Source organism: Balaenoptera musculus, chromosome X, assembly GCF_009873245.2.
Source record: "Balaenoptera musculus isolate JJ_BM4_2016_0621 chromosome X, mBalMus1.pri.v3, whole genome shotgun sequence".
Lineage (NCBI taxonomy): Eukaryota > Metazoa > Chordata > Mammalia > Artiodactyla > Balaenopteridae > Balaenoptera > Balaenoptera musculus.
Window position 1 is genome coordinate 92629888 of NC_045806.1, and position 22109 is coordinate 92651996.

The 22109-nt window shown below is 40.2% G+C and overlaps 1 protein-coding gene across 15 annotated transcripts in view; it reads left to right on the forward strand.

Annotated features, from left to right (window-relative positions):
• The window catches only part of TMEM164 (transmembrane protein 164), a 161198-nt gene that overhangs the window by 39095 nt on the left and 99994 nt on the right, over positions 1–22109 (forward strand). Inside the window, exon 1 of one of the 15 annotated variants that reach the window (XM_036840150.1) lies at positions 12766–13345. The exons of the other annotated variants lie outside the window; for them this stretch is intronic. The gene's annotated coding sequence lies outside the window, so the exon portion shown is untranslated. Of the gene's footprint in view, positions 1–12765; positions 13346–22109 lie in introns of those variants that run through there. 15 annotated transcript variants of the gene reach the window in all.

Genomic DNA, 22109 nt, shown 5'->3' on the forward strand with positions numbered 1-22109 from the left:
TTGCAAAAGTAAGGACTTCCACAGATACCCATTTAGAAAAAATCCTTTGGTGATGTGAATTATAGCCTTTGAATTTCTTGGTTGTGAAATCTTGATTTTTAATGTATTGGGTTTGCTTCAAGCAGTTTGCCTATGCTGTAGGCTACAACCTCCTTTTAGTGAAATGGCGAGGTATGTCCCCTTTATAAAATACTCAGGGAAATGGAACCATGTCATGGTCCCCGTTGATCTAGGTCCCTAGAGACTTAAGACCTCAGAGCTGTAACTGCACCTCTGTTAGTTCTGTTAGAATGTGACTTCCCAGCAGCCTTTATCTGTCTGTATTTTAAGGAGTTGTCTACAGTCACTTCATGATGACAGAATACAGGGTAATATAATTAAAAAGAAAAGAAAAAGAACAGGATGAAGCCTCTACTTCTTTCTGCTGGTCTTTGCCTTCTCTTGTTTCACTGAACCTCCCTCCCTGTACGCTTAGCCATCCTCTGAGGTTACCTACTGGCTGGGCTCATAACCACGTTGCCTCTGAGGCTAGTGGACATGCCCAAACACTGATATTTGGGTCCTAACTTTCAGCTCGATTTAAAGAGTTGCTACTGTTGAATGTCATCTTTTTTTCCTGGATCCTTATGGTAAAGTTTGACCCTTTGGATAAAACACCTAGGTGAGCAATGGATTAAATGGGAAATCTTTCCATGAAACAAATTCATTTAATGGTATTACCTTGTATGACAGGTGGTAACTAGACTTATCGTGCTGATCCTTTTGTGATGTATCAAAATATCGAATCACTATGTTGTCAATGGAAACTAACATAATATCGTAAGTCAGTTGTACTTCAATTTAAAAAAAGTAGTATTACCTTGTAAATAAGTAACAAACATGAACAACTTCCATCTTCACCCCTGCTAGCCATACAGCCTGAATGGGAAAGTTGATCAGTTTTTTGTTTCTTCAGTTTTGATTTTACTTGAAGTAAGTTATCAAAATCAGACACATCCCTGATTGTCCAGAAGTCCGCAAAATATTTGTTGCAAATTGATCTAATAAACCAATTTGGTTGTCTACAGTTATTCGATTCTATTTTGGTGGGTATCATTCATCTTCAATAGTTAGAGGTAGGTGAGGGCTATAAAGGTTTCCTCCCTGCAACCAGTATATTACAGTGAAAGCAATTCAGATCAAATTCTACCAAACAAACATTTATTAATAATCAGGCACAAAAAAGTCATACAGCCTGATCTGTATGCCCAGAGACATTCCATCTCTTATTGTTGCCAAGCACTATCTTGTGTGAAAAGTTCACTGCAGGTAGATGTGACAATAGTCTAGCTATAGGATTCAGCTTACCTTCTAATTAAAGGGCACATCCAAATCCTCCATTAAGTGTCTGAACATAAGATTTGTTGGGACTCCTGAGCCTAATGTGTCATTCCCAAGAGGCGAAGGTCATTGGGCCAGCCGAGTCTTATATCCAATTTATGCAAGGGTGGGAGTGCCTGAATAGTTCTAACTGATCCACTTGTCTTGAACACCAAGGAGTTCCCTAATGAAATAGCATTTCTAGTATCCATTGCTCTAATTAACAAACCATTTGAAGATTTCATAGCTGAAACATTTGAGTGTGGCTTTTTATCCATTAAAAAAATTAAGGTGTGTTTTACATACAGTAAAATTCACCCTTTTTAGGATAGAGTTCTACGAGTTTTGACAAATATATACCATAATCGAGATAGAGAATGCTTTCATCACCCCCCCAAAAAAAATTCCCTTATGACTTGCTTGTGAGATTAAAAAAAGCTTTATTGAGGTATAATTTATGTACCATACTGTTCACCCATTTTAAGTGTATAGTTAATGATTTTTGGTATGCTACATTATTAATTTTTTAAATTGTGGTAAATATATATATATAATGAAATTTGCCATTTTAACCATTTTTAAGTGCACAATTCAGTGGCACTAATTATGTTCACAGTGTTCTGCAACCATTACGACTATTTCCAAAACGTTTTCATCACTCCGAATATAAGCTCTGTACCCATTAGGCATTAAGCAGTAACTCCCTATTTTCCCCTTCCCCAGGCCCTAGGAACCACTGTTCTATTTTCTGTCTCTATGAATATGCCTATCTAGCTCCCTCATATAAGTGGAATCATATAATATTTGTCCTTTTGTGTCTGGCTTATTTTGTGTCTTTTGTGTCTTTTGTGTCTTATGCTATTTTGTGTCTGGTGTTTTTAAGGTTCACCCATGTTGTAACACGTGTCATTCCTTTTTAAGGCTGAATGATAGGGACTTCCCTGGCGGTCCAGTGGTTAAGACTCCGTGCTTCCACTGCAGAGGGCATGGGTTCAATCCCTGATCCCTGGTCAGGGAACTAAGATCCCACATGCCACGCAGTGCCCCACCCCCGCCCCTGCCAAAAAAAGGCTGAATAATATTCTATTTTATAGATACACCACATTTTGTTTATTCATCTGTCTGTGGACACTTGGGTTGTTTTCCTTTGGCTATTGTGAATAATGCTGTGATGAACAAGTATCTGTTTAGTCTCTGTTTTCAATTCTTTGGGGTATGTACCTAGGAGTGGAATTGCTGGGTCACATGGTAATTCTGTGTTTAGCTTTTTGAGGACCTGCAGAACTGTTCCACAGCAGATGAGCTATTTTACATTCCCACCAGTAACGCACGAGGGTTCCAATTTCTCCACATTCTTGCCAGCACTTATTTCCTTTTAAAAAATTATAGCCATCCTAGTAGGCATGAAGTGGTATCTCACTGTGGTTTTGTGTTGCATTTTCCTAATAACTAATGTTGTGCTCATTGGCCATTTGTATATCTTCTTTGGAGAAATGTCTGTTCAAGTCCTTTGCCCATTTTTTTAAACTGGATAGTATGTCTTTTTGTTGTTGGGTTCTTGACTGTGGGCTTTGATGAGAGATTTCAGTTGCTAACTAATCACCCCTGGAGTGTGTATTCTCAGTTAGGGTTCTTCAGACGTTAACAGTGGTGTACTGATAAACATTTAAAGCCCTGATTTATAGCATTTGCCAATTCGTGTGGTCCATTTCAAATTACCAGTCTGTCCTCACTAAAGTAACAAAGGCATTGTGAAGGGATGCACAGAATCGACTCTTGCTAGCCAGTGCTGTTGGGTTTCCAGCACAGCACTAAATGTTAATTAACTGCCCTACAGTGTAGAAAACTAATATACACATACATATCACAGTGTCTATGCTGAAAGTATTTTAAATTAAATTGCAGATATTATAACTAAAATTAAATGAAATAGATTTTCAATTAACAACTCTTTAGGAATAGCTACTATTTGTTGAGCTCATCATATGCTAGACGTGTTCCAAGTGTTTGATGCATATTATCAGTCAACAGAGGAGGAAGCTTAAAGCAAGTTCAGAGTAGGCTGAGACTTGAACCTGGACTCCAGAGCCACTGCATTTGACCTCTGTTTACACCGCCTTCTGTCCCATTCATGGAATTTACTTACTGAGTGTTGACTCCCATAAACAGAGTGAATGAATTGCTTTCTTCTAACCTCAGAGACCCTTCTGTGTTACTCTTTTGCCTTCAGCCTCTCCAAAACCTACAAATTAGAGGTGAAAACCAAAGCCATGTTGGTACTACCTATCAATGAACTGTAGAGGGTTAAAAATATCCTTTTCCTGATTGCAAAAAAACCTCCCAAGTTTTGTAAGAAAAATGTCAAAAATAGAAAGTGAAAATCCTCCATAATCCCATCTATCAGAGATAATTATTAACAGCTTGCATTTATTCTCTCAGATCTTTTATCTTTTTCTGTACTTTTTTTTTTTAACAAAACTGGGATGATTCCTTACAATCTGAAATTTTTCTCATCGGACAGTAGAGTTGAATGCCAGTGCATGTAGCACAACTTCATTCCTTTTAATAGCTACATAATGTCTCTGGTGAGAAAGAAGCGTAAGGGAATTTGAAGGGCTGTTTTGAAGAAGGGATAATAGGTGGCACATGGGACAAAAAGGTTGATAACCACTGTTGGGTACCAGAAACAGAGCACCATTCTGTCTGCTCCCTCCTCCAGAGCTACCATAACTTACTTACCTGGAGTGATAAGATACAAATCAATTAATGTTGTTAAGAGTTCCAGGAAAACTCTTCAATAAACTAAGCGACTCGGGGATAAATGTGAGATAAGACTACGTATGAAAATCTTCCACAAGTCTTTAGGGCTTTGCAGCTCTGGTCTTAGAAACCCTATTTGGAATCTTTTTCTTCAAGTCCAGTAGGACCTGCTCTGAATTTGAGAAACATTGTTTTCAAAGCAACACAGACTTTTAATTTCTCTTCATCTCCTGCTCATTTTTCAAGATGGCCACCACCAGATTTTCTCGTTCTGACCTGTTGGTTCTCTGATATTCTCCATGGTTGTTAGTGTTTTTGTTTTCTCCTTGGTCCACGCACTTGTCACTAGCAAAGCTCCTATTGACTTTAGCAGGCGTGGCATTTATGATTTTTGCAACTGGGAATTCATGGGAAGAAAGAAGGTTATGGAGGGGAAGGTTTAGCCTGGAAGTAGTAGAAGTGTCTGACAGCCATTATTAGGTGGCTGTCAAAATAGAATGCTTTACTCTCTGGCACGTATCACTCCAGGGAATGAAATAATCCAAGAATGATAAGCTCTCAGTTGCCATCTGTCGGTTTGTGATGCTGCTTGCTTGTTCTAGTTAACATTGAACACTGACTTCACATGCCACTTGGAGAAACTTCGAGGAAGATAAGATGATCATAGGGTGTAAAGCAAGCTGACAGAAGGCCTGTCAGGAGAGATGGGCTAAAGGCCAGAGGTATCCGTTTATCAGGATTTGTCTATCTCCTGCTTTCTTCTCTTTCTCTTTCTCTTTGTCTCAAGGATCTGGCAGCATGCTGTTTTTTCCCTTTAATACAACATATTTGCATTCTTTTACCAGTTTAAAGAGGTTAGTTTATAGTAGAGGTGGAGGGCTAAGAGGTCTGTGTTGGGGTCAGATGCTATTTTTTTTCTTAATTACAAAGGTAAAAATATGGGTGTTTGAAGCTCCTGAATGGACATGTCATTAACTTTCAAATTACACGTGAAGCCTCAGGTTTGTGCATATATATTTTACAGTGCCTTCTGGTCCAAACTGCTTCATGCCAGCTGTGCTGGGGGGCAGTAGCCATGAACTGTGCCAGAGACCCTGCCTCCCTGGCTTAGGTTGATTGGACTGGGAGTGGCCCCCTGTCCCCAAAACAGCCCGTTGATCACCTGGTGAGCAGTATGGGCTTGATAAGATGAGCTGGGCCATTCATTTTCCTCTCCTAGGAAATTAGAATTGGGAAGCTGAGAGACTAAATAAGACAGTTTGCAGCCGGGACAAGAGCCAAAAGGTGATGGGGAGGCGAGCAGTCATGTCAGGCCAAGTCCAAGCTGGTGCTATGAGGAGACAGAAGCCATGAGGAAACAGAGAAGCTAGTAAGAGAGGAGGAGAGATGCCCTGAGAGACAGAGTAGCTGTTCCTTATAACCACCTTGAACCCAGAGCCACCTTCCAGTTCTCCTGAGGCCAAGCTTTATCCCGCACTAGGATTCTCATGGGATACCTGTTTCCTTACCATAAACCTCCCTTTTGTTGAGCCAGCTTGAATAGGACTGTTTTCTTTCAATAAAAATTGTCAGTCCAACACTTGTCTTTCGATTTCTTGATAATAGCAAGAAAAAATAAGGTAAGTGTTGGTGAAGATGTAGAGAAATCAGAACCCTTGTACACTGTTGAGAGGAATGCAAAATGGTGCAGCTGCTATGGAAAACAGTATGGAGATTCCTCAAAAATAGAACTACCATATGATCAGTAGTTCCACTTCTGGGTATTTAGCCGAAGGAATTGAAATCAGAAAATCAAAGAGATATTAGCACTCCAGCGTTCATTGTAGCACTATTCGCAATAGCCAAGATGTAGGAACAATCCAAATGCCATCCAAGGATGGATGAATGGATAAAGAAAATGTATATATATGCACAGTGGAATATTATTCAGCCTTAAGAAGGAGGAAATCCTGTCATATGCTATGACATGGATGAACCTTGAGGATATTATGGTAAGTGAAATAAGCCAGTCACAGAAGGACAAATACTGCATGATTCCACTTATATGAGGTATTTAAATAGTCAACTTCATAGAATCAGAGTAGAATGAAGGTTGCTAGAAGCTGGGAGGGAAGGGTTACCAGGGGCTGGGAAATTGCTAATCAATGGGCCTAAAGTTTCAAGTATACAAGATGAACAAGTTCCAGAGATCTGCTGTATGGCATGGTGCCTATAGTTAACAGTACTTTATCATACACTTACAAATTTGTTTAGAGGGTAGATCTCATGTTAAATGTTCTTATCACAATAAAATAAAATAAATTGTCAGACCAGATCTAGGTCCACAATTGTAGACTTTGGGGCTCGATTGACAACAGTCGGTTAACATTTAGGGTTAACATGAAGTGTTGAAGACTCTTCTGGGTATTATGGGGGAATAGTGAAAAAACACAGATATCTGATTATTTCTCTCAGGCTCAATGCCGACGTTATGGGCTTTAAATCTGTGTTCCTGGCAAACAGAGTGAAAAGAGGCAGGGATTCTGACTGTTCATTTAACACCTCACAGCTCTCAACCAACAGGGGGCCTTCTTTATCCTATTTAACTTCTCAGTAGAATATTTGCCTTCCATTTATTCCTCTTTCCAGTCAACTCTTGATTATTCATGTAATCGGGGAGAACATTAATGGGAGTAATAGAAGACTTCCCACCTTGGCCTCTCTTCTCTGCCACAGCAGCATTAAGTTCCAAAAATGGAAACCAACCATCAGGAGAGGTAAGGAGGCTGTCTCTCTGTTGAGTTCCTTTTCTGGTGCCAGTAGGAGATTGCTGGAAAGCCAATGCCATCTGCTTGGATTAAAGTAAAAATACAGGATTTGGAAAAACTAAAATACAGTTGGGGGCAAGTTGACCAGGATGCCGTTCTTTCTCTTGCATCTATTTCACCCTCTGTCAGTGCCTCACGTCAGATCACCCAGCTTTCTGATTGGCAACTGATATTCTCAGTTCAAGGTTTGGGACTCAGCCAGCTAAAATTTCCACAGTGGAGCTTCCCGAGGTTTGGTTCTTGAGCCATTTGCCTCAGAGTTACCTTGGGTGTTTCTTAAAAATGTTGATTCCTGGGCCCTACCCCAGACCTAGTGAGTCCAGGTAAGGGGGAGAGGAACATGAATTTTACTCCACTCCTCTCCAGGTGATATTTATGCATACTGAACTTTGAGAATGACTACTCTATAAAATGACCTGAGGGGATTTGGAGGGTAGTTCTGGAAAATTACCACCACTTCCATTTCCCTCACTGTTAGTAGACCAAGTGAGTGGGTGGGGAAAATGGGGCATCCCTGGTGTCAGAGAGTATTTTTCTGAGTGCAAATAGATAGGGATTCTCTACTGAAATGAAAGTGAGGAAAAATGGAGACTCCACCATGCAAAATTAGATGGCGCTTAGCATTCAAATATTTGTTGAATTACTGCCTGGATAATTGACAGTTGATTGGGCAGGGACACAGGAATGTTGTGTATAAGTTACAGACTTGGTTTGCATCTATGTTTCCTTCTAAAGAGACCACCCTCTTCTCCATTTCTGCATTGTCTTTATCTAGAATGAAAGTAGCTGGTCATCTCCAACATATTTGGGGTTTTGTGGTAATTTAAATAGATAAGTAGATACTGCATGGTGCCACTCAATGGCTGTACCTAAATATAACCCTACTAATCAAAATGAGGATATTGTGTTTATTTTAAGACAGTGGCTGTAGGGTTCAGTCTTTTTTTTCAAACACTGGCTCCATGGAGGAAAGCAAGGTCCTGTGTTTCATTGCTTTCCAAGCATTCTGCAACAACTGTTGAATGGGTTTTGTTCCAAAAGTTTCTTTGGAAATCTATTTAGAATTCAGATTGCATTTTCCCATGGACACAATATTCTTGGGGGTCTGGTTCCCAGACCAGCTGGCAAAAGCCTATTTAATCTGAAATGGAATGGAAGTGCAGTTCCTCAGCCCCTAACCAGGATTCCTAACAGTGTTTTTATGGGAAAAAAAGCACCAGAGTTTCAGACCTGTGATCCTCGTTACACATCTGAGTTTCACTCTCTGAGCAGAATCAGAGAGTTGGAGGGAACAATTCAAACTCCTTCACATGGCTTCCTAGACCTTGTGTGATCTGGCTTCTTTTCACCTCTCCAGCATCGTTTCTTACGGGTTTCCCCTGGCACTCTATATTATCTAGGCAAAAGGAGCTACTTTGAGTTCCCTGAACGTGTCTTTGTAACCTCTGGGCCATTGAAGCCTTTACCCATTGCTAGTCCCTCTGCCAGCAACCTCCTTCCCTGCTGCCCAGTTGGTGACTCTGTTACAGGCTCTCAAAACTCTGATCATAGGTTTTATTATGCTGTGATTTGTGTGTTTTATGTCACTTCTCTTTCCTCTTGCCAGACTAAATGCTCCACAAAAGCCAAGACCATGTCTGTGTTAACTCGCTGTTGTTTCCCCAGCACTTAGCATGGTGTCTGGCAGGAGGTAGGTTCTTCATAATACGGCAAGTGAATGAATGATTTAGCCCAGGGGTTCTCAACATGTTCGTAGCCGCTGTACACATGATGGTCTTCGTGAATTCCCAACCGCTGTATCTGTGACTCACCTCTGCTTTCCGACTCAAGAAAGCATATGAAAGCATCTACATCTGCTTCAATTTCTCCTCATAACATGTGGCAAAAAAGCATTTTGCAAGTGAGAAAGAGTGAGCTATCGGTGGGATAAGATAAAAATGAATAGATGTGTAAATAATTTGCAAACTTCAGTCCTCTAACTATTATTCATCATAAATCACTTGCCTCACCTCTCTCGCCTGATGAGACCTACCCATGGGCTGCTACATGGTTCTGAGAAGCACAAATCTGGTCCAGTCCTGATGTGGGCTTTGAGATTTAGAAAGGACAAGTCTTTTGCCCGAGTCCATACTTCAGTGAACAGCTGTTCTGGGAATACAATCTAAGGCTTTTGACTCCCAGGCCATTGTACTTTCTTCCAGAGGTGTACGTTCTATAAATAAAGTCAGCATGCATTGAAAACAACTTAATCCTTCCGTGGATATTCAAGGCAGTCTCAGATCACTTGACCGGGGTCACTGCAGGTGATAGATTGAGGGCAACAGGAGGGTGAAGTAATGCAAAAAGTACATTCTCTCATTTAGGTTTGGTTCATCAATGCAAGGCCTGGGGGGAGAGCACAGGGAGTCCAGCTAACCCAAGGCACTGCTTACGGAATTGAGATTTAACAGATGGCTCTTCATTATGCTAGGATTCCACATCTGCACGGAGTGTAGAGCGTGACTGAATGCTCAGTGGGTATTTCTTGATTATGCGATTTACAGAAATCACTCCTCTGGTGTGATGATAATACCAGTTAGAATTTTTTATACCATTGAACATTTAATTGGTAAGCATGTGGTTTGATAAATAAGGTGGTGGCTGTTGTTACTATTATTACTTTTCAGGAGCTCCTATAGAGTTAGGAGGAGCCTTTCTGCCATTGGGTTTGGGACCCTGCGTCAGCTATTAAAAAGTACATGGGGACCTTAAATACCTGTTGCTTAATGTTATTTGTACTTCTGGTTATGAGTCTTGCGTGTTTCTTCTGCTCACAACAGAATCTGCCATAGGACTGAATGAAAGGAGACAGCCTAATGGGTCACACTAAGTAAACTTTACCTAAGTAAAGTTCACAGGCGTTTAGGAGAAGCGCCGATCCGCTGGTCCCTGGAGAGGAAGGGAAAGCAGGGCTTTTCCAGGTGTAAGCCTGTGACCCAAGGTTGGATTCTTGTGGAAGGTATGCGGTTGGCTGGAGAGGACAGCATAGCTCACTTCTCACCTGCCTTTCTGTAGGGCACACTCCACGGGTCTCATATCAGGCTGGGTATTTCTCCCTGTGGTGAAGAAGACAGGCCACCCAAAGTCCTCGGAGACTGGTAGGCCAATAGCGTAATGAGTGAGAATGGAAAACACCATCCCCTACTCCCCTTTAAGAAAAGGTAACCTATGGTTTTGTAGTCCTTCAAACTTCCAGTACTTGGCTCCATCCCAGTTTTTGCTTCCATGCCACTTCTTTAATGTCACTGAATGAACTCCCGTCTGTCTGCCTGTCTGGATTGAGGGCAACAGAATGAACCTAGAAGGGCTATCCTGGAAGCCACACACCACCAAATTCAGGGCTGTTTGCATCTGCCTCAGTTTTTCCTTGTAACGTGACAAAAAGCATTTTGGTTCAAAGTAACAATGCAAAGCTTCCTGGAGTGAAGCAAATGTGAAAAGTGTAATTTGAGGCAGTTCTCAGAAAAGAGCCTCTTCTGGTAAATAAAGGCTCCTTTTCCTTATTCTTTCTTTTTTTTTTTTTTTTTTCATTTATGCCTTATCACATTTTGTCCAATTTCAGCTCATCGCAGGCTGAATTTTCCTTTTGATGTCGGCTTTCCAGAATAGTCCTCAACTGTAAAAAGGGAACAAAAAGGCCAACTTCTTGGCTTTCAATTTGCAGCATCCCCAGCCCTTTCATCTATCTCAGTGCTCCTCTAGTTGGGAACAAAACCCAAGCTCCAGGGTCAGAACACATATGGAGGAAGAGCGCTTTTTCAAACTCCAAGCCCACGCAGATTTCATGTTTCATTGTCATACTGCTTTGCGGTACAGGGTCAGCTGCGGGTAGGGAAGCTAGAGAGGGCTTGGAGGAAAAAAACTGGTTCGCCAAAACAGACATTCCCATTTTGGGGGTCGGAAGTTCAATTCTGAAGAAAGCGTGTTCTTAAGGGATTCATTTGCTAATCCAGGGCTGCTTTCCATCTTGAGGGCATGTGTGTCAAGGTACCCAGCCCAGAAGATGAAGCAGGAGTTTGATGTGCTGGCGTTCGGGCGCTCGTTCAGACACTGTGCCTTTTGTTCTCTAGTTTCCTGTCCATTCTTCAGTGTCTACTTTTCCTCTTCTGCTACCTTTGGTTGCACATCACAGAAGACCTATGTCTTTTGTGCTCCTAGCTTGTTGTCTTGGTTACAGACTTCTTTGGCCTGCCTTTTTTTTTTTTTTTGAGGGGAATATACTGCTTAAAGAAGAGTTTTAAAAATAGCAACTGAGGGCTCTTTCTCAAAGGATACTGGGGTATTCAGCAGTGGGTAGAACTAGGGTTTGCAAACCTGGTTGTAGTTTGAAATTGCCCGGAATGCTCTAAAATACTGCTGCCCAGGCCCCAGGCTCAACCAGTTGAGTCAGGATTTTGGGGAATGGGCCCCAGGAATTGGGATCTTATTTTAAATTAACTGGCTAGGTGATTCTAATGTGCATTCAGCATTTAGAGCCATTGAGGTGTTTTTTTTTTATTGAAGTATAATTGATTTCCAGTGTTTCAGGTGTACAGCAAAGTGATTCAGTTATACATATGTACGTATTTTTCAGATTCTTTTCCATTATAGGTTATTACAAGATATTGAATGTAGTTCCTTGTGTTATATAGTAGATCCTTGTTGGTTATCTATTTTATATATAGTAGTGTATACATTTTAATCCCAAACTCCTAATTTACTCCTCTCTTGCCCATTCCCCTTTGGTAACCATAAGTTTGTTTGCTATGTCTGTGCATCTATTTCTGTGTTGTAAATAAGTTCATTTGTATCATTAGAACCATTGAGTTTTTTTTTTAATAGATCTTTATTGGAGTATAATTACTTCACAATACTGTGTTAGTTTCTGTTGTCCAACAAAGTGAATCAGTCATATGCATACGTAGGTCCCCATATCCCCTCCCTCTTGAACCTCCCTCACAGAACCATTGAGTTTTAACAGCAAAGCCAAACAGTTGGGTTCCGAGCTGTTTGAGACAGGTGAGGAAAATATGATCAACCTTTTTGTACCTTAGTTTTTCCTGCCTAGAAGATGCAGCCAGTAAAGCTTGAGGACCTACAGAGTCTCACTGTGACTGCCCTGTCATTGCTGTCACATACAAAAGAGTGGCACCTTCCCTTCAAAAAAAAATATCCAAGTATCCAGCTGGCTTGGTGTCTGGGCCGTAACAGTGGCTTGAGGCAGTCTCGGGGATTAAAATAAATCTTCCAGTTGCTTGAAGAAGGAGCTTATCTATGGGGAGGCACAGCAATTTCACTTTCCCCAGTACACTTTGGACAGAGCTTTCCAGGTTTTTGAATCTGTCCCAACTTCTAGCTGACTCCCTTCTCATACTCCAGAAAGTTAACAGAGACGGGCCCAATATTTTTATTCTTTGTGAAATTTCCTTTTTAATTGTTTTTCTAACATAGAGGCAATGCCAAGCCTATGATCCAAACCTGAAACATTACAAGAATATGACATGTAGCAAATAAAAGTCCCCTACAAGTCTGTCTCTCACCATCAGTGTGTTTTTCCTTCAGATTTTATGTTTGATTGGTTGTTACTGAAAAACTCAAACAATTTGAAAGGAATAGAAGGGCATGTATAATTCTCTCCAACCCCTTACCCCTAATCTGTTATTTTTTTCTCCCCAGAAACAAACCAGCATTACCAGTTTCTTGGAAATCTTGAGAGGCATTCTATGCATAAACAAGGCTTGAATATTTTAAAGTGACTTTTTGATTAGGTAATCACATCTATCCACCTACAAGAGACATCTGTTTGTTTCATTTATTCGTTCAACAACTATCTGAGCATCTTGAATGTTCCAGGCATTACGTCAGCTCCTGGATCTCTAATAAGGACCAGCGCACAGCCACTGCCCTCCAGGAGCTTACAGTCTAGCAGGGAAGACTGACATTTAACAAAGACACAGCTACTGTCAAATGAGAAATGGTGATGAGTGTTGTGAAGGAAAAGAATGGAGTTTACATGTGTCACTTCCAAAACAGTGGTTGGTAGAGTCCCCTTCCCCCATTTTCTAACATGGAGGTGTGGATGGGAGATTGGAGGCAAAGACATAAACTGCAACCTTTATTCTTGCCAGCAGTTTTCTTTCCTGCCAGAATTTTCATCCGACAAAATGGCCTGCTGAGAGTTGGGGTAATGATCTACCAGCCAGCTTTGTACTTGGTTGACAGAGTGCTGGCAGTACGCTAGATCAGACCCTTGTCAGACAGACTGAACTTCTTGCAGACAGGAACTATGTCCTGCATCTCTGTGTGTGCCCAGAACGCCAGCAAGGACAAACTGATGCAGGCACTGGGCAATAGGTCCTTTTATTATGTTTTCATTTTATACCTTAGCAGCACTTCAAGAGGTAGGTGTTCTTATTCCCATTTTTAAAGATGAGAAAACTGAGGCTTAATGAGGCAGGTTTGTGTGTGTTTGTATGTATGTATGTGTATACATACATATATAGCTCCCTTCTTTAAAAATACTCCTGTTCCCCTCCCCTCCCCCAATTCCATGACCATAGTCATAAAGCTTCTCGGTGGCAGAGCTCTGCAAACATTTGCTGGCTCACGTGGCTGTGACCCTGACACAGTTGGTTCCCTTCCCGCAGGGAACTGGATACCATCCATCCCTCCCACGGGTTGGCCCAGGCTCTGTTCCTTCAGAGTTGTCTGGAAGAGTTTTAAGACAACCAGGTTATCTATCCTGTTCTAAATATTTTTCTGGGATTGAGGTCAAGGTAGCAGCATGATCCTGTCCTAAATGGGCCAGAGGAGGAGGACACCCGTGGCTCCCCAAAAGGTCATGCCTCTCTGTACTCACTGCCCCTCTTCCCTCCTCTTCCAGCTTGTGTCTTGGGCTGGGCTGTAGCCAGGGAACAGAGTCACACTTGCACAGGTTTCCTGGGGAGCGTTTCTGTGTCTGACCCTATGTTAGGGACTATGGGGCGTGGAGGCAGAGGAAGCTTCTCAAAAGACAAATGGGGGAGACAAAAGGTAGTATTGGCTACAAACACGTCTTTGCAATCAGACAGTTCTGTGTTCAAGGCCTGACTTACTTAGTCGTGTGACCTTAGGCAAGTTACTTAACCTTTCCTTAGCTCAGTTTCCTCATATGTAAACGGAGGTGAGTTGGGGTGGGGAATAGCACTTATCTCTTAGGATTGCTATGAGGAATACACGAATGTAGTGCCAGGCACCTAGTGAAGCACTCAATAAAGAATAGTTGCTGCTGTTATTATTATTATTATTATTATTAACATTAATCTCATCATCATCACTACTACTGCTGTTATTATTTACAACAGTAAGGAGCGATAAGTGTATAGTAGCAATACATGCAGATGGCGTTCAGAAAAGGAATGATCAATTGGGGGAGTGTTATCCAGGAACTGTCCGGAGGAGGTAGAAGAAGTGGAATGAAATATGCCGGGTAGAGCAAATATGAAAGTAGGAGGCCGAGCTGAACTGGAGTGGGGACGAAAAGGAACAAACCCAACATCTGGCATATTTGGACCCTGTTACTAGCTCACCTGTCTTCACAGCCCATCTTTCCAGCCGTTTGTGGCTCCCCATAGGAGTCCTACATTAGTGCTTGCGGTTTAGATGTGGTAGTCAGAGGGGGGCTTGTTGCTGGCTGCTCTGGCTGGGACTTAGAAGGTGTCTTTGCCATAGTAGAGTTGACATGGGTCCTAACTCTGCAACTTGGTTGGTGGGTTCAAAGCCTAATTTTGATCAGCTTGCCTAGGGATGTTGGTTTCACACTCCCAACCTTACAAAAGACTGCTTGATTAACCACAAGGCGGATATGAATGGATCGATGATGGGAGAGAGATACGTATAGACACATAACACTTGTGTCTATGTCAGGTCATACCTTTCCTGATAGCAAGATTCCTGAAGCCAAATTAAACAGGGGCTTATTTGATAACCTAAAATCAGAACCTAACGGAATTGAATGGTCTTATGAAAGAGACCATGTAGGTATATCACACCTTTGTATCGACAAGAACATGGGTCCTTTTCTCTCTCCACTGCTGGAAAAAACATCAATGACGGTTTTTCTCTTGGATGTTTCTGTTTTCTATTTCCATGCAAACACTGTGTGTGTTAAGACCATGTTATTCTCCTGAGTTTCTTTTCCATCTTCTTCATAAGATTTGGAAAATACCCACTTCTCAACCGCAATATAGTTAGAGTGATTTCTTCTCATTGAGTGCTCTTTTTGGCTTTGTTTCCAAATTCTGATGTTTCCAAGCAGGGCTGCCACGAATGGCTATGCACTGCACAACCCTAGGAGAGGGTGCCATTCACATAGACTATAAATGAATGGCGCCACTAGGGTTGTGCAGTGCACAACCTACACAACTATACTCGGCGGCCCTGGCATAATGTAATGTCAGTTTTCTTCATCTTGAGCAGTTTCTGGGAGAGGTAGAGACTAGCAGTTTGGAACCATTCTCAGGGACTTATTAAGGGGGGTGGGGCTTGAAGCTGTGAGCTGCTGCTGTAGCTAGGAAAGGAAGAGAGAAGTGCAGTTATGGCTTTGAGAGGATTATCATCTGGCAGTGGGAACCATCATATGGGAGGACTACTTATGTTCATTCTTTTAGTAAATAAAATTTTGAGGCCCTCATAGAGGGTTGAAGAACAGGAAGAATTTGCATAGGAAGGAGCATTTGAACTGGGCCTTGTAAGAGAAGCAGAGTATAAACATGTAAAGATGAATTGTGAGGAGAGAGTTCCAGGGGAAAGGACTAGCAAGAGGAAAGACAAAGATAGGAAGCTGCATGGTGTATATGGGTAATGGTAAATAATTCAGTTTGGTTCGTGAAAAAGGGTAGTGAGCGATAACGCTGGTGGGGAAGATCAAATGATGATGGGGGAGGGGAGGGATTTGGATACCAAATTAAAGAGTTTGGACTTTATTCAGCAAGCAATAAGTAGCCATCTGAAGTTTGTTTTTTTAAAATAGTTTATTGAGATATAATTCATTACCGTACAATTCACCCACTTAAAGTGTTCAATCGGTGCTTTTTAGTGTATTCACAGGTATGTGTAGCCATGACCACAGTCAGTTTAGAACATTTTCACCACCTCAGAAAGAAGCTCCATACCATTTAGCTAACATTCCCCTACCTGTCCTCCCATCCGCCCAGCTCTAATCACTGACTGCTCTGCTTTCTGCTTCTATAGACTTGCCTATTCTGGACATTTCAGGAATGGAGTCATATAATATATAGTCTATTTTGACTGACTTCTTTTACTTAGTATAATGTTTTTAAGGTTCGTTCATGTCACAGTGTGTACAAGAACTTCATCCCTTTTTATGGCCAAATAATATTCCATTGTATAGGTATACCAGTTTTGTTTATCCATTCGTCCATTGATGAGTATTTGGGTTGTTGCCACCTTCTGGCTATTATGAATAATGCTGCTATGAACATCCATGTATAAGTTTTTATGAGCATTTCTCTTGGATATATACATAGGACTGGAATTACTGGGTCATATGATAACTCTGTGTTAACTTTTTGAGGAACTGCCAAACTGTTTTCCCATATTGCAGCACCATTTTACATCCCTACTAGCAGTGTATGAGGTTTCCAATTTCTCCGCATCATCATGAATACTTGAGATTGTCATTTTATTTTAGCCTTGCTTGTGGGTGTGAAGTGGTATCTCACTATATATTTGATTTACATTTCCCAGTGACTAATGATATGAGGTACCTTTTCATGTGTGTATTGGCCATTCATATGTCTTTTTGGAAAAAATGTCTATTCAAATCCTTAGCCCACTTTTTTTTAAAATTAATTAATTAATTTATTTATTTTTGGCCACATTGGGTCTTCATTTCTGTGTGAGGGCTTTCTCTAGTTGCGGCAAGCGGGGGCCACTCTTCATCGCGGTGCGCGGGCCTCTCACTGTCGCGGCCTCTCTTAGCCCACTTTTAAACTATCATCTTTTTATTATTGAGTTTTGAGAGCCACTTATGTATTCTGCATGCTAGACCCGTATCAGAGACAAGATTTGCAAAAATTTTTTCCCATTCTTTGGGTTGTCTTTTTACTTTCTTGATAATATACTTTGAGGCACAAAATATTTTAATTTTCATGAAGTCCAGTTTACCTATATTTTCTTTTGTTGCTCATGCTTTTGGTGTCATATCTAAGAATCCATTGCCAAATTGGGATCATGAAGATTTACCATTATGTTTACTTTTAAGAGTTTTATACTTTTTGCTTTTATATTTAGGTCTTTGATTCATTTTGAGTTAATTTCTGAACACAATTGTGAGGTAGGGATCCAAATGTCATTCTTATACATGTGGAAATCCAGTTGTCCCAGCACCATTTTTTTTTTTTAACTGGGATATAGTTGTTTTACAATGTTGTGTTAGTTTCTACTGTACAGTGGAGTTCCCTATTATACAGCAGGTTCTTATTAGTTATCTATTTTATACATATTAGTGTATATGTGTCAATCCCAATCTCCCAGTTCATCCTGCCCCACCCCTTTTCCCCCCTTGTTGTCCATATATCTGTGTTGCTATTTCTGCCTTGCAAACTGGTTCATCTGTACCATTTTTCCAGATTCCACATATATGTATTAATATACGATATTTGTTTTTCTCTTTCTGACTTACTTCACTCTGTATGACAGTCTCTAGGTCCATCCACGTCTCTACAAATGACCCAATTTCGTTCCTTTTTATGGCTGAGTAATATTCCATTGTGTAGATGTACCATAATTTCTTTATCCATTCGTCTGTCGATGGACATTTAGGTTGCTTCCATGACCTGGCTATTATAAATAGTGCTGCAGTGAACGTTGGGGTGCATGTGTCTTTTTGAATTATGGTTTTCTCTGGGTATATGCCCAGTAGTGGGATTGCTGGGTCATATGGTAATTCTATTTTTAGTTTTTTAAGGAACCTCCATACTGTTCTCCATAGTGGCTGTATCAATTTACATTCCCACCAACAGTGCAAGAGGGTTCCCTTTTCTCCACACCCTCTCCAGCATTTGTCGTTTGTAGATTTTCTGATGATGCCCATTCTAACTGGTGTGAGGTGATACCTCATTGTAGTTTTGACTTGCGTTTCTCTACTAATTAGTGATGTTGAGCAGCTTTTCATGTGCTTCTTGGCCATCTGCATGTCTTCTTTGGAGAAATGTCTATTTAGGTCTTCTGCCCATTTTTTGATTGGGTTGTTTGTTTTTTTGATGTTGAGCTGCATGTGCTGTTTGGAGATTAATCCCTTGTCCGTTGATTCATTTGCAAATATTTTAACCATTCTGAGGGTTCTCTTTTCGTCTTGTTTATGGTTTCTTTTGCTGTGAAAAAGCTTTGAAGTTTCATTAGGTCCCATTTGTTTACTTTTGTTTTTATTTCCATTACTCTAGGAGGTGGGTCAAAAAAGATCTTGCTGTGATTTATGTCAAAGAGTGTTCTTTCTATGTTTTCCTCTAAGAGTTTTATAGTGTCCGGTCTTACATTTAGGTCTTTAATCCATTTTGAGTTTATTTTTGTGTATGGTGTTAGGGAGTGTTCTAATTTCATTCTTTTGCATGTAGCTGTCCAGTTTTCCCAGTACCACTTATTGAAGAGACTGTCTTTTCTCCATTGTATATCCTTGCCTCCTTTGTCATAGATTAGTTGACCATAGGTGCATGGGTTTATCTCTGGGCTTTTCATCCTCTTCCATTGATCTATATTTCTGTTTCTGCACCAGTACCATATTCTCTTGATTACTGTAGCTTTGTAGTATAGTCAGAAGTAAGGGAGTCTGATTCCTCCAGGTCCGTTTTTTGTTTTTGTTTTGCTTTTGTTTTCTTCTTTTCTCAAGATTCCTTTGGCTATTCAGGGTCTTTTGTGTCGCCATACAAATGTTAAGATTTTTTATTCTAGTTCCGTAAAAAATGCCATTGGTAATTTGATAGGGATTGCATTGAATATGTAGACTGCTTTGGGTAGCATAGTCATTTTCACAATATTGATTCTTCCAATCCAAGAACATGGTATATCTCTCCATTTGTTTGTGTCACCTTTGATTTCTTTCATCAGTGTCTTATAGTTTTCTGAGTAGAGGTCTTGTACCTCCTTACGTAGGTTTATTCCTAGGTATTTTATTCTTTTTGTTGCAGTGGTGAATGGGATTGTTTCCTTAATTTCTCTTTCTGATTTTTCATCGTTAGTGTATAGGAATGCAAGAGATTTCTGTGCATTAATTTTGTGTCCTGCAACTTTACCAAATTCATTGATTAGCTCTAGTAGTTTTCTGGTGGCATCTTTAGGATTATCTATGTATAACATCATGTCATCTGCAAACAGTGACAGTTTTACTTCTTTTCCAATTTGTATTCCTTTTATTTCTTTTTCTTCTCTGGTTGCCGTGGCTAGGACCTCCAAAACTATGTTGAATAAAGTGGCGAGAGTGGACATCCTTGTCTAATTCCTGATCTTAGAGGAAACGCATTCAGTTTTTCACCATTGAGAATGATGTTTGCTTTAGGTTTGTCGTATATGGCCTTTATTATGTTGAGGTAGGTTCCCTCTATGCCCACTTTCTGGAGAGTTTTTGTCATAAATGGGTGTTGAATTTTGTCCAAAGCTTTTTTTGCACCTATTGAATTGATCATATGGTTTTTATTCTTCCATTTGTTCATATGGTGTATCACATTGATTGATTTGCATATATTGAAGAATCCTTGCATCCCTGGGATAAATCCCACCTGATCATGGTGTATGATCCTTTTAATGTGTTGTTGGATTCTGTTTGCTAGTATTTTGTTGAGGATTTTTGCATCTATATTCATCAGTGATATTGGTCTGTAGTTTTCTTTTTTTGTAGTATCTTTGTCTGGTTTTGGTATCAGGGTGATGGTGGCCTCATAGAATGAGTTTGGCAGTGTTCCTTCCTCTGCAATTTTTTGCAAGAGTTTGAGAAGGATGGGTGTTAGCTCTTCTCTAAATGTTTGATAGAATTCACCTGTGAAGCCATCTGGTCCTGGACTTTTGTTTGTTGGAAGATTTCTAATCACAGTTTTAATTTCATTACTTGTGATTGGTCTGTTTCTATTTTCTATTTCTTCCTGGTTCAGTCTTGGAAGGTTATCCCTTTCTAAGAATTTGTCCATTTCTTCCAGGTTGTCCATTTTATTGGCATAGAGTTGCTTGTAGTAGTCGCTTATGAGGCTTTGTATTTCTGCCATGTCCGTTGTAACTTCTCCTTTTTCATTTCTAATTTTATTGATTTGAGTCCTCTCCCTGTTTTTCTTGACGAGTCTGGCTGAAGATTTATCAATTTTGTTTATCTTCTCAAAGAACCAGCTTTTAGTGTTATTGACCTTTGCTATTGTTTTCTTTGTTTCTATTTATTTCTGCTCTGATCTTTATGATTTCTTTCCTTCTCCTAACTTTGGGTTTTGTGTGTTCTTCTTTCTCTGGTTCCTTTAGGTGTAAGTTTAGATTGTTTATTTGATATTTTTCTTGTTTCTTGAAGTTGGACTGCATTGCTATAAACTTACCTCTTAGAACTGCTTTTGTTGCATCCCATAGGTTTTGGATCGTCGTGTTTTCGTTGTCATTTGTCTCTAGGTATTTCTTCATTTCCTCTTCAAATTCTTCATTGATCTCTTGGTTATTTAGTAACGTATTGTTTAGCCTCCATGTGTTTGTGTTTTTTACATTTTTTTCCCTATAATTTATGCCTAATCTCATAGCGTTGTGGTCAGAAAAGATTCTTGATATGATTTCAATTTTCTGAAGTTTACCGAGGCTTGATTTGTGACCCAAGATGTGATCTATACTGGTGAATGTTCCATGCACACTTGAGAAGAAAGTGTAATCTGCTGTTTTCGGATGGAATGTCCTATAAATATCAATTAAATATATGAGATATATTGTGTCATTTAATGGTTGTGTTTCCTTATTAAGCTTCTGTCTGGATGATCTGTCCATTGGTATAAGTGAGGTGTTAAAGTCCCCCATTATTATTGTGTTACTGTTGATTTCCTCTTTTATAGCTGTTAGCATTTGCCTTAAGTATTGAGGTGCTCCTATGTTGGGTGCATATATATTTATGATTGTTATAACTTCTTGAATTTACGCCTTGATCATTATGTAGTATCCTTCCTTGTCTCTTGTAACATTCTTTATTTTAAAGTCTATTTTATCTGATATGAGTATTGCTACTCCAGCTTTCTTTTGATTTCCATTTGTATGGAATATCTTTTTCCATCCCCTCACTTTCAGTCTGTATGTGTCCCTAGGTCTGAAGTGGGTCTCTGGTAGACAGCATATATTCGGGTCTTGTTTTTGTATCCATTCAGCCAGTCTGTGTCTCTTGGTTGGAGCGTTTAATCCATTCACATTTAAGGTAATTATCGATATGTATGTTCCTATTACCATTTTCTTAATTGTTTTGGGGTTGTTTTTGTAGGACCTTTTCTTCTCTTGTGTTTCCCACTTAGAGAAGTTCCTTTAGCATCTGTTATAGAGCTGGTTTGGTGGTGCTGAATTCTCTTAGCTTTTGCTTGTTTGTAAAGCTTTTGATTTCTCTGTCGAATCTGAATGAGATCCTTGCCGGGTAGAGTAGTAGGTTCTCTACCTACTTGTAGGTTCTTCCCTTTCATCACTTTAAATATATCATGCTACTCCCTTCTGGCCTGCAGAGTTTCTGCTGAGAAATCAGCTGTTAACCTTATGGGAGTTCCCTTGTATGTTATTTGTCGTTTATCCCTGTTGCTTTTAATAATTTTTCTTTGTTTTTAATTTTTGTCAACTTGATTACTATGTGCCTCGACGTGTTTCTCCTTGGGTTTATCCTGCCTGGGACTCTCTGCACTTCCTGGACTTGGGTGGCTATTTCCTTTCCCATGTTAGGGAAGTTTCGGACTCTAATCTCTTCAAATATTTTGTCGGGTCCTTTCTGTCTCTCTTCTCCTTCTGCGACCTGTATAATGTGAATGTTGGTGCGTTTAATGTTGTCCCAGAGGTCTCTTAGTTTTTCTTCATTTCTTTTCATTCTTTTTTCTTTATTCTGTTCCACAGCAGTGGTTTCCATCATACCATCTTCCAGGTCACTTATCTGTTCTCCTGCCTCCGTTATTCTGCTATTGATTC